This window comes from Nyctereutes procyonoides, unplaced genomic scaffold (genome assembly GCF_905146905.1).
Source record: "Nyctereutes procyonoides isolate TBG_1078 unplaced genomic scaffold, NYPRO_anot_genome, whole genome shotgun sequence".
Classification (NCBI taxonomy): Eukaryota; Metazoa; Chordata; class Mammalia; order Carnivora; family Canidae; genus Nyctereutes; species Nyctereutes procyonoides.
In genome coordinates this window covers 1-10,353 of record NW_026574831.1, presented here as the reverse complement: position 1 = coordinate 10,353, position 10,353 = coordinate 1, and the positions used below count along the sequence as shown (strand labels likewise).

The 10,353-nt window shown below is 45.4% G+C and overlaps 1 pseudogene; it reads left to right on the top strand.

The window, feature by feature from the left end:
* Window positions 1–1,478: 1,478 nt before the first annotated feature.
* Window positions 1,479–5,446, top strand: LOC129510489 (uncharacterized; annotated as a pseudogene).
* The last annotated feature ends 4,907 nt before the right edge of the window (window positions 5,447–10,353 follow it).

Genomic DNA, 10,353 nt, shown 5'->3' with positions numbered 1-10,353 from the left:
TCTTTTTGTTCCTATCAGAATGCAAGCCTCACGAATATGAGAATACTGCCTTACCTGTGCTTTGCACTAAATAGCTGTTCAATGACAGCAAATAAGGAAAGCGTGTTAGAGTGGTGGTTGTGTCTGTTTGGTTCGCTACTGCGTCCCAAGCACCTGTTCTGTGTTCAATTAAGAAAAAAATATAAAAAGGAAAGGCAAACATTTGTGTTTGACGAAGTGGACCAGTAGTTGACAGTTAGTGTTGCCAAACCATGTGTGTGGTGGATGTGGATGTGAGTGTATGTGTGTGTGCCTGCTGCCTCGGTGGCAGTCATAGTGTCTTGTTCTCATGCCTAGCTCCTCCCTACTTGGGTTTAATAAGCGCTGGACTCTGCCCAGGAGGGAAGTGAGATCTGAGAAGTGTGCCTTGGTGACCATTAGGAGGAGCTGTTGCTCTTCCAGAACCCCATGAAAGAGGTGATGGAGTGGGGCTGGGGGTGGCTGGAATGAATAAAGGGGGCAGTCGTTGTCAACAGGAGCAATTTAGTGATGTTGGAGACTTCTTGTTACTCCAGCTGCGGTAGGGTGTGCTACTGGCATGTAGTGGATAGACACCAGTGCTGTTGCTAAGCAGTGCCCACAACACCGACATCCAGTACTGTAATATGGCAATATCTCTGAGGTTGAGAAACCTTAGGCTAAACATTAAGTTGCAACATTGGGACCACAAAAGAAAGTGACCTATAGACAGGCCAAGGACAGTAAAGTCGTTAAGTCCAGGTTTTCCTCCACTTCCATGTTGTCATTCACCTCTCCAACCGTTTGGTCCTGTCCCAAAGGGGCTTCTCATTGCCTAGCTGCCTCCTGCTCTACATGGCTCTGCCCCTCAGACAGAGAACACCTTCACAGGGAATGGGGTTGCAGTATGTTCTTCCTCAAAGAGAAGCATCAACAGAATTTGCTCCTAATATTTCTTCATGCATTTTAATGGTCTACAGCTGATGCCTGTGTGAGACCCCACGGTGGTTTTCTTGTCCACAACTGAAGTAACCAGGGGGCTGCTGAGGATACATAGATATTCGAAGGAGTGGAGATTTGAATGGGATCACCCTGCATTGCTGTTGAGAAGGAGTGGATCCAGGTAAGAGAAACTTTCCCAACTTTAAGAGTCAAGCCTAAATGGGGAGGAGGTGGCCAGATCTGGGAGAGCCAAAAGCCAGGGAGGCAAAAAAAAAAAAAAAAAAAAAAAAAAAAAAAAAAAATCCTTGAGTCTACAGGCTGCCCCATTCAAATTATCCCCAGAAATTCCAAATTCCTTTGAAAAGAGGAGAAATTAGCATGTCTTGAAAGGCACAAGGGCAGGAAATGAAGGAAGAGGAGAGGCCCAGCATGGGGAAGTCATTCTGGGCTGTGACATCACGGGCAGCGCACCTGTCAGGGCAGTGGAGAACTGCCGCCTCCTTCTTACCACTGAGGACCAGACTGTGCCTGTCTCCACCATGGGCTCCGGGTTCCTCTGCTGTATGGTCCTCTGCCTCCTGGGAGCAGGTGAGTCCTTGGTCCAGCTGGTGTGCTGCAAAATTAAGTCTCTAGGCCTGTTCATCATGTGGCCAGCAAGAGCCTGCCATCTGGGACTGGTCTGAATTCTTCTCCTTTCCTTCTCAGCACCCCTGGACACAACAGTTTCCCAGACTCCAAGATACCTCATCGCGCACGTGGGATCTAAGAAGTCACTAAAATGTGAACAAAATCTGGGCCATAATGCTATGTACTGGTATAAGCAAGACCTCAAGCAACTGCTGAATGTTATGTTTATCTACAACAATAAGGAACTCTTTCTAAATGAATCAGTTCCAGGTCGTTTCTCACCTGAGACATCTGACAAAGCTCATTTAAACCTTCATGTCGACTCCCTGGAGACAGGTGACTCTGCTGTGTATTTCTGTGCCAGCAGTCAAGACACAGCCCTGCAAAGTCACTACCTCCCTGTGCACAAACCCCCTGGCTCAGCCAGGCAACTGTACACCAGGGCTACATGTTCACCTGACCCTGAGGCCCCTTTCACTCCCAGTGAGCTTCCTGACTGGAGTTTCTTATCTCTAGTACAGGCTGCCAACATCCTTGATGGGGCAGATCTACAGTTATGCTCTGAGAAGCCTTACATAATTCTACTTATCAGCCTAAAGAGGAAAAACAGATGAAGATAAAAATATCTAAGATTGTAAGAATATTCGGATCATCACCGAGTTTGCTGGATAGAAATCTCTTTGGAGAAGCATGAAAGTTCTGGCAACAGGTGAATTGGAAAGAAAATGTTGAGGATAAGCACCAGGAGGGGTAGGCTTGTGCTCTGCAGACTCCCTCCTTTCCAGAAGGATGACCAGGGCCATTCTTCTCAATTCAGATCCAGTGGCATCTTGAAGATTCCTGCAGATCATGCAGTACCTAGATGATGGAGGATATTATAGACCTTCAAAGGACTTTGGACATGAATCTCAAGGCAGTAGCTAGTCATGGGTCCTACCTGAAGCCAGGTAGCATGAGCACATTGGAATCTGGTACAACAGCACTGGTACAGTATAGATCAGAAGAGTGAGAGTGTGGGGATGGAATAATCAATGAGGAGACACCTAAATGATTCTTTAGGGAGCCCTGGCATGTGTCATTATTACTAATGCATGGCCTTTTAGGGGTCTCAGTGGGGAACCACAGCACTTTCACCACTGTTTCTCATCCTAGCTGGGTCTGAATGCCAGTGGCTTCCAGCTCCACATCTTCTGAAGTCTCTGCTCTGCTCTCCAGCCTAGTAGAACCTGTCTTCTCTCAGCTTCTGGACTCCCACGCTGTGCATGCCCATCAGGATGTGGCCAAGAAGAGAGGATTTCCTTACACTCACTCTAAGGTTTCCTTTTCAGGACTCTGTGCCCCAAACCCAAGCTTTCTTGGGATCTTCAAGCCACATTTGCCATTATTATTATTATATACAGACATTGTTTATATCAATTTCCTTACCTGTGTCCCACTGTACCTCTTGAGTGTTCTCCCCTGATTCGGGTTGTCCTTACATCATTTTCCTTCCACGGGCACATCCCTAATTCAGGTCACTTAAACTCACCATTCAGCCTTTCACCTCTACCCCTTGCTTTGGGAAAGGCTTATGTTAGTTATTGTTCTTAGGGCAACTGAGCTTTTCACTTCCCCTTAGTGTTCCAGATATCGGTTTATATTAAATTGTTATTTGCAATCCTTAGAACTCTAATTTTGGAAGCCAAACCATGCAAAAATTTTTTTATTTATTCATATTCTGCTCTTTCCTTGTAGAACAGCCGATCAGTGACTCTTTGCTACAATGGATGTCTAGCATATTAGTAACAATCCTAGCCTTTCCACCACAGTTAATATTGGATTCTTGTCTATGAATGGGATTATCTCCAGATTTAGTGAATTGGAGGTCCATTAGATACCTCATTCAGGAGAAGAATATCAATTCCTTTGCTTAAATTCTAATTTCTATACCTTTACTTTTTTTGTTTTAGTGGCCACCCTGAAAATACTTAAACTTTATTACATTTAGAAAAATGAGTAGAGACCTAATGTCCTAGGTCAATGGATGAAAGGCCATGTTGCTGCCTCTTTTTTTGTTTCAGATGCTTCCTTCCTCTTCACACCTGCATACATCTTGTACCCCTCACAGAGCCACTGACCCTCATCCCCTGTCCTCTCTTCTGTTGAATGAGGAATAGGCATCCTCTAAACTGATACCATTGGGCTGCTAAGAAGTCTGCAAACTGGGATAACGCTGCCTTGCCCAAAAGGAGGCGCTGGGGCTCTTTTGAAACTCTAAGGCTGGGGTGAGTGGTGGGAAGAGTGAATAGTAGAAGGAATGTTGAGGGAAGCAGGGCATTGGAGCTGCATCCTTAGGTCCAGTGGGAGCATTGGTTGCAGATTCCTCAAAGATAGTAAATGTAAATCATTTTTAAATTGATTTTCCTAGTTCGTTTCCCAGAGTGGGAGTCTTTCATGTTCTGTCTCCTTTTCTGATATTTCCCACTTATTTTTTCTCCCTTCCCCTTTATTCCCTTTCACTACGAAGTAGGGGTGGTGGAAGGAAAGGTGGGTGGGGGGTGAGGGTGACTGGGTGACGGGCACTGAGGTGGGCACTTGACAGGATGAGCACTGGGTGTTATTCTATATGTTGACAAATTGAACATCAATACAAAATAAATTTATTAAAAAATAAAATTAAATTAATTAAATTGATTTTCCTTTGTTTTACTCGGATGACTTGTGTTGCTCTCCTTGAGCATCCTGTTTGCTCTATGCCCAGTCATGCATTTTACCCTCAGTACTGGGGTGGAGGTTGGCTGATCCCTTGTTCCCTCAACCACCCTTCCCAGTGCCTGGCTCTTCACTGGCAGCACAGTCTGCCTATTTTAATGGAGGGCACTGGCTCCAAATGGAAGCACTCTCTTCGAATCCCCTTTCCACAGATATGGACAAAAGGGCTCAATGTGGCTTAGATCCTGAAGAAAATGACTTTTTAGGTGATGTCTACACAGCTGAAATGGAAGGAAGGAGCTCCCTTGATGCAGATATGGTCTCTCCCTTGAACAGTGCCCTTTGAGCAGGGCCTTAGAAGGAACGGGGATGGAGAGAGAGTCTGGATAAGGAGGCGAGAAACTAATAGTGTGAGAGCAACTGGTAGACGGACAGCTCAACACAGTCAGTTTGAATTCACCTTCTATCAGAATCTACAAAAGGTGTGAAAGGGGAAGAAGAAATACACTTTGGGGCTGGTGAAAATGACAGGGACAGTGACATCACAGGCAAATCACCAACCAAAGCCCAGGAGACCAGAGCCCAGCCCCTTCCCCAGGACACCCAAGCTAGATGATGCCCACAACATCTCTGACTGCACCATGGGCTGCAGGCTGCTGTGCTCTGTGGCTCTCTGTCTACTGGGAGCAGGTGAGTCTCATGTTCCAGGGGCTGCCCTGGACCAAAGCAGAGTCCCTGTGGCCACAGCAACACTGTTCTTTCTGGACTTTGTCTGATTTTGACCTTTCTTTCAACAGTCCCCATGGACACTGGAATTACCCAGATCCCAAAACACCTGTTAACAGAGACAGGGAGGAGAGTGACCCTCAAGTGTGAACAACATCTGGGACATAATGCTGTGTACTGGTATCAACAGAGCGCTCAGAAGCCACCAAAGCTCATGTTTGCCTACAGTTACAAGGTACTTGTTGAGAATGAGACTGCTTCCGGTCGCTTCTCACCTGAGTGCCCAGACAGCTCCAGGTTCTACCTTCACGTGGACGCCCTGGAGCCCAATGACTCTGCCTTGTATCTCTGTGCTAGCAGCAGAGACACAGCCCCACACAGCCAACCTCTCCCCGTGCTCAAACATCCTGGGTCTAGCAGGGGGGCCCTGGGACAACCAAGACTAGCTCAACATCTCCTGTAGGGCCCCAGACAGAGATCCCAGAACCTCATGCAGCCTGTGCACTCAGGGGTCGCTGCAGTGCTGAGTGCCCAGAGCAGACACCCACAGCCTGGGGCCTGGCTCAGCCTTCTTCCAGTCTGTGCCCAGCTGCATGCAAGCCAGAGGGTCCGGCTCCAGTTGCTCCAAGCAGCCTTCAGGAGGCACATGGCCCTGGGGAATGTTTCAGGGGCCACTTTACACTCTGGGCACAGCAGTGCTGCCATGAACCCTGCCCACAGGCACCTTCCTCTGACTATTCCTTCCACCCAAGTGAGACCCTGGACCTAGCCCCTGTCCCAGCTCCAAACAGGCTGAGCCCTTTTCCAGAACACCTCCTCCCCTCACCACCCAGCTCAGTCAGTTCCTACCTCTGAGGACAATTGTTTCCTCCTCAGATTTGGATCATTCTTTCCAGGTCATTGTCTGCTACATGTCCCGGGACTGAGCTCCCCAAGAGCCTCTCTTCCTCTCAGCTGTGACGCTTTCAGGCCTAATTCCTTTTCCTTCTGTCACTCTCATCCTAATTCTTCAGGTCTTCACATCCTGCATTATCAGCCACAGAGTCCTCTGCCCCAGGATTGTTGCTCACAACAGGCAATAAGACTGGAAGGCCCCTGACATTTCAGAGCAGGACTGCATCCTCGGGGCTGTCCTTGCCGAACCCCATGATTTCTGGCATTGCCCCGTGCCATGGTCCTCCATCCTGCACAGGCTAGCAGACACCATGGGCTGAGCAGACCCCTGTGTCCTGGGGAGTCAGATGCCTGCACTGACACAGAGGCTCCCTCCTCTCTCCTGTAGGGGGCGCCCCAGTGTGTGTAGCAGGAATCCATGGGGTGCAGAGGCCTGAGCTAGGAGAAGACTCATTCCTGCCCGGACTCTGCCATGGATATCTGGCTCTTGTATTGGGTTATATTTAGTGTCTTGCAAGCAGGTGAAATCCTTGGGAATTTCTCATCTTGGACTTACCTGAGGCTCTTCTAAACCATTTCCTTATTCAATCTCTGGCTTCTTTTTCCTCCCACAGGACACACAGAACCTGAAGTCAAACAAGACTCCCAGCCACCTGGTCACAGAGAGGTGGATGAGAGTTATCCTGACGTGTGACCCCATCTCTGGTCACTTATACCTCCATTGGTAGAGACAGATGCTGGGGCAGAAAGTGGAGTTTCTAATTTTATTCTACAAGGATACTCTCTTGGAGAAGTCCTAAATATTCAAGAATTGATTCTCAGCTGGAAATCCTGATGCACCATTGTCCACTGTGGAGATCCAGCCACAGAGCTGGGAGACTCAGCCATGTACCTCTGGGCCAGCAGTGTAGCCACAGCCTTTCCAAGACACCTGCAGCCTGCACACAAGCCCTCATACTTCTGCCTCTTTCTAGCACCCAGATCCCTTTCCGACTGGACTTGATTTTTCAGCCGTCTCTAAATACACAGAAGTATGAATTTAAATTACCAAAAGAGGATATCTCTGGCATGACTGACCAGGGCGTGTGTTTTGCAGTATCTTTATATATACTATAGGGTTATCGTGGGCTCCAAAGTTGGGAGAGTTACTCCCAGGAAGCCACCATCAAAAGACCTAGGTTCTCTCTTTACCTCCTTCTGTATCTTGGATTGTGTTTTGCGTTGTTTGGATAGCTTAGAAATAAATCATTTTAATTCATAGAATGGAGAAGTGATTACCAAGGAATGACTTTGATATTTGCATGAAGGTATAGAGTACTTCCAAGATAAATCTTAAGGAGGATATGCAAGTCAACACAAGGGCCTGAATTGTCGGTGATGTCTTCCCAGTAAGTCCCTTATGCATTACTTGGCGTGAGAATGTTAAGGGAACAGCAAAGATGGAGTCCATTATTGGGACCCCACTTCAGGCTAACAGAGGTCTAGACCAGTAAGAGAATCATCAGAATAAGGCTGGGATTGCAGGATCAGAATTTAGCAGCAAAATCCAAACAGCATCTAGAAGGGAGCAGGAATGAATCAGTCCCCCAAACTTGACATGGGGCCGTCAGATTCACTGTCTCGATTTGAATAAAACCCCGGTGTTTTTGATGAGTTGGAACAAGAAAGGTAGAGGGAAGTCTTCGAAACAAAAGAATGGATTTCCTTCTAATAAGTCAGAATGAGATCAAGCATTGATTGGAGGGGAAAAATCGTGAGTAGAGCTTATCACACAGACACAGGAAATATTCATTTACTCAATAACATCCATGGCAGCACCACCATCAAGGGGTAGAGAATGACTGTCTCACTGATTTGAGGTCTCATAGAAATTTTCAGACTAAAGGATCCCATTTTAGTGCTAAGGAAATGAAATCATGTGTTTATAACCATGAGGTCCAATTTCTTTACACATACGGATCTCTCAGATGCATCTGTCTTTATGAAAGAAAAAAGAATGTACTATAATTTTGGCTAAGGGGCTGCTCAGAACTAACACCTGTGGCGCTGGGGTCATATGCTCTAGAATGTGCTATGACTGAACAAACAGCTAAAATATGGGAGTATGGTCACAATCCATGAGTCCAGAAGCCATTGGTGGGATTAGGATAGGTATCCTCCTCACAGCTCCCAGTGACCCAGTTTTAATTTCAAACATCATTTTCCTGTACTAAAAGTCCCTGGATAAGAGGTTGTGATTCCTCAGTAGAGGGAGGCGCATGGTGGATGCTTCCACCACGGGACATGGTAAAGATTCCAGTGAACCTGAAGTATGAGAATACCTGGTCATTGGGACTCCTTTTGCTCCGATCCAGTTGTAAGGATGGAGGTATTGATCTTATTATCATGAGGCAATAGAGTTTCTGCTACACAGTGGAAATGGGGAAAGTTCTACCTGGAATTCAGGGAACTAATTCAAGCATCACTTGGTGCCTAAATTCCTGGTGATAATGACAATTTTGCAGTTGCAAACCATCCTAGTCTGACAAAAGAGGCACCTGAGGGGACTGAAACCCACAGAGATGAATGTCTAGATCATCTCGACAAGCAAATGACTTAGAACACTAAAGTGCTAAGGAAAGTTGGAGAAATTATATAATTGGTGATGAAGGAGATAATAAATATCAGTTATCGCTTTGAGTATAGCACCCCCACAGCCCTAAACCTGTGCTTGGAGGGATTGCAGCTGGCCACCACCTGAAGACCTTAGTATTTGGACTTGAAGCAAAGCAAGGAGTGGACTGTATCCAGTGCCTCTTTTGTATCACTGCTTGTCATCTTGGCCCCACACTGATTCCAGCCACAACTAATTCATGCACCTCCTCCAAGCAGACAATGACCCATTCAATAAAGATAGAACCTCCTCTTAAATATGGTCCATGTATCTAGCTTCCTTCCTGTATACTCTGTGGCCATGATTGAGACCCTCAAATAGGCCGCTTGAAACTTAGCCATGCACAGCCAGAAACATCAGGAAGTTATTGTTCTATGAGACAATTCTGAATCAGGAGGATGAGAACTGATGGATGAAGCTTTTGTAGTTGTCTCAAAATCCCTTGAAAATTGTAGATTGAGGAGCAACCACTTATCTATAAAAATGGCCCAATTAACATTCTTATTTTTCACATGTTCCACGCTTTTTCTTTCTGTACATGATTTGGCCTAGATATTTCCATCTGACTTATCTTCCACTTACCTATTCATCTCAACTCTGTTGGTTCTGCTTTTAAAACCATACAGGTTTACCTTAATCGTAGGTGTTTTGTGTATTTCGGTTCTACAATCTCCACTTAAGTATTTACTATGGTTTTCAGTTGTTTACTAAAATTCTCCATTTTGTTGGCCACTTTGTGGAACATATTAATAACAGTTATTTCCATGTCAGTGTCTGAAAACTCCATCTGAATCATTTTAGGTCCGTTTCTTATGGTTCTCTTTTGGTTTTGGCCATGTCATCCTGTCTCCTCAACAACAGATGATATGTATTTGAATGCTGGATATTTTATATGAAAAATTTTAGAGAGGAGATGAAGATTATGGATCATGTATTCTTTTATAGAGACGATTCCTTTTTGCTTACACTATGATATCTTGGTAGGCGCAAGTGTTCTGAATCTGGTTGGTAAGTGAGTTGAATTTAAACTAAACTTCAGGTTTGTTGATGTCTGTTCAACTTTCCTCCTAGTATGTGATCATTTAGGTACCAAATGAAACTTGCAGAGTATTTTTACTTTACTAAAGTGTGATTTGCATGACATAATACTTACCCGTTTCAAATGTACAAACTCAGTGAGTTTAAATATACTTATGCACTACTCAACTACCACCACAATCCAGTTCTGAAACATTTCCATCCCCTCCCCCAAAAAAGTCCTTTTGTGGCATTTTCAGTCAATCCCCGCTCCTACTTGAGCCCCAGTGCTTAGGTCTTACTGGAACTCTCTCCTAGGTGGCAGTCCCTGAACGCAAACGCTATTACCCAGACCAGTCAGTCCCTGTGAGATCCTCCAAGCTTCTCACACCTCAGTCTTCTCTGGCTTTTTAGTTTCCTAGCTGCTGATAACAAATTGGCAGTAACTCTCAGGGAAAAGTTGTTTCTCGGAAATATCCTTTGTCACCAGAGTATAATCTCTTACTCTCCTCCTCACCTTCTTTCTTTGTAAAGCTTCCCATGTAAGCTGAGTGGGACATTGAGGTAGGTACCTGGGAACTGCATGCATAAGTCCCACTAATCCGGCAATCATCTAGGGGTCCCCCTGGATAGCATCTTACAATCTAAAGCTGGAAAAAGACTTGGAAATTATTTATTTCAGCCCATTGTTTTAGAGATGAACAAGTGAGAAGTCATATAAAGAGTAGTTTTTAGCTGCATTACTACTGATTATAGCCTCATTTCTATAAAATTTATATTTAATATGTCTAGAGTAGTCTGTGAAT